Here is a 3,246-nt window from a genome sequence, read left to right as displayed (position 1 = left end):
ACAATGAATTTTCTCTATTTGTCATTGTCAAATAGGTGTTGTGTTCTTCAATAGTTTAAACACCAACTTTTCTAATGGAAGGAATAATGTCTTCTCATTATTTAATGACTATGTACTGGTTAATCCTTTATAGATGGTTATGATTGTGATAGCTAGATGTTTATCATGAAATATTTTAGAATAGTCATCACAAAGTCATTCTCGTTTCTCAAAATCTATATAGCAATCAATATAATGCGCTCTTACATCATAATGTGAAAAATTTCCATACCACACTGTTGGAATACTTTAGAATAACTGGGGGGGTGAATCAATTATCCAAGGTCTAGATGTATAAATAAAACTTTTCACGGCTTAGTGAACCCATAAAACATTATTCATCATGCATGCATCCATAAGATTATGCAATCACTTAAAACTTGTAGGTTACTATCAAATCGAATTTGCAAAAATGTAAAGCATGAAACATAACAAATTCATCAACACACTTGACACAATGATTTACGTGGAAACCCAATTTAGGAAAAATGACCAATAACATGCTACTCTTTTCACTCTTTTGAATTGATGCCCTATGAAAGACCAACCCTGTTAAAGGTTATAATACGCACTGTTAAATGTGACCTTGTTAAAGGATTCCAATCCCCTGTTAGAAGTGAGCCTTGTTAGAGGAATTTAGACCATTCACTTGGAATGTCACCTAGTTAAAGGATTTACAAATGATTGTTAGGTCAACCTTAATCCAAAGGATTTACCCTTGATTGATACAATTGTTAGAGAGTAATAGTAAGGCTTTGATCTAATACAAGTTACAACTTCATTTGCAAATTATAGATTTATGTTTAGTTCTCAATTCTGCTTGGCCTTCATACTTTGCAACTCTGATAGCTTGTTCACCCTTCAATCATTCATCTCCTTAAGCCTTCTTTCTTAACATGTCATTGCAAACTCTTCTTTTAGGTTACTAGATGAAGAAAAACCCTTGATTCCTTGTCTCCCTTAGGTTCTTTCACATGAAAAACTTGCTTCATGACCAGCCATTCCTATAAATAGAAAATTAAGATCTTTTGCTGCTCATTCTTCATCATCCAATTTAGGGTTTGGATGAATTAGGTAGGATATAATGTATCTACCCCATATCTCATATCTCTTCTAGAAACTTCTCCTAGAATGCTCTTTGAATTTTCCTAAAAATTATTTACGTTGAATCTATGCCACCAGCTCATCAACCTTATGTTCCACCAAGTTCACATAATCCAAGGAAAAAAACTTGTCGGCTCAGATCCATCAAATTCATGATCTTTTAAATAATGTAGTAGCTTGGCATTATCTAACTTTTGATGCTCGGCACAACTGTGTCACTTGGCATCCACTGTGAAATCACTCAGCATGAACTAAAGTTTACTGGTTCTCAACATCAACTAAACTTTGCTTGACATTAACTATTCTACTTGGCATACACTAGAAGGAACTTTTACTCAGCTCCAACTAATTTTATGCTCAACTTTCTCTATCTTTGCTCGGCACCTACTATCCACTCGGTCAATCTTCGCAGATAAACTTTGTGTAACTTATTCTTCTAAACTTTCTTAGTGTAATTAGCCTTTGTAACCTTAAATAGATTATCAATACATCATGTTATCACTATCTTAATTGATTCTTGTACTTCATTACATAAGCATAACTCAACCTTTCCTCTAGGTGCTATTGTTGCATCATTTGATCAAATCATCTTCATCAATCAAATAAGTGATAGTACTTGAATCTTATAAGTAATTATCTCACCATCAAATAAAAAATTTGACATCAGTGACAAATCAATGATTAAAACACATAGTCTTCTTCAACAATCTCCCTCAATAATGATCTTTTTAATATGATCTCAACAATCTCCCTCTTTGGCATTAATGGAAAACCAAACAGATCAACCAAATCAACCAAATTGACTAGGTTAAAATAGTAAGACAATACCAAAAAGAAAACTTGTATTGAAATCTCTCCCTCTATCAACAACTTCCATCTTCTGAATAGGTTACAAAATATTTTCTTATAACTCCCTCTTACTATATCTCCCTCTTATTAGGTAGATGTTAGGATTTCTCTTTCTTTGCTCTCCTAATAAACAACTATCTCCTTCAGCAATTATCTCCCTCTTAGGATCAGTAAACTCTCCCTTTTTAACAACAATGCTCTCCTGATATAATCTCTCCCTCTTGATCAGTCAATCTCTCTTGATTAGTAAAACTCTCCCTCTTTGACAACAATGCCAAAGACTTGTCATATTTAACATGATAGATATAAACTTTTCAGTTACTTTAGTTTGCTCCCTCTATCATCTTGATTGTGACTGATTTAAAGTTTCAACTCTTTGATTACTTTAGAGTAAGATCCATTGCATCAATTTGTAACATATGAACATCAGTTTGTTTGATGTAGGGCACTCCTCTTGTTACTTACATAGCCTTTTATAGGGGTATGACCTCTAGTTTACCTCTTAGATACTCATGAGCATCCTTAGGTAATGTTTTTGTAAAGATATCAATAAGTTTTTCCTTTGTGTTGACATATTCCTTCTTCACCTCTTTATCTTGAACTAACTCTCTCAAGTAATGTTACTTGATTGCAATGTGCTTATTCTTTGTGTGCATCACAGGATTCTTTGATATATTGATAGCACTTGTATTATCACAATAAAGTATTACTAGTTCTATGATCTCTTTCTTCATACCTTTGAGTAGTTGTTTGATCCATACAATGTTTGTACAATTTATAGCTGCAACAACATATTTAGCTTTAACAATAGATTGTGAAGTGCAATTTTGTTTCTAGCTAGTCCATGTAACCAGCCTCTTGCCTAAGAAAAATGCTCCTCCACTGGTGCTCTTTCTGTCATCAATGTTTCCAGCCCAATTAGCATCAGTGTAGGCTCTCAATTCAAATTTCCCATTCTTCTTGTAGTATAGACCAAACTCTGTTGTTCCTTTCAGATATCTCATTATTCTCTTTACAGCTATTAAATGATTCTCCCTAGGATTAGCAAAGAATCTTGCAACTATCCCTACAGATAATGCAATATTAGGTCTGTTATGTACTAAATATTGCAATTTTCCAATCATAGACCTGTACAATGTTTGATTCACCTCAACTGGATCATCATTCTTTGATAACTTGTGTCCTATTACCATAGGTGTAATTATTGGTTTGGAATCCTCCAATCCAAAAGTTTTCACTATTTCCTTGACATAC

This window comes from Cupressus sempervirens, chromosome 11 (genome assembly GCF_028749045.1).
Source record: "Cupressus sempervirens isolate cs-2001-9-10 chromosome 11, ASM2874904v1, whole genome shotgun sequence".
NCBI classification, from domain to species: domain Eukaryota; kingdom Viridiplantae; phylum Streptophyta; class Pinopsida; order Cupressales; family Cupressaceae; genus Cupressus; species Cupressus sempervirens.
The sequence above is the reverse complement of the archived record's forward strand: the minus strand, read 5'-3'. Positions refer to the sequence as shown.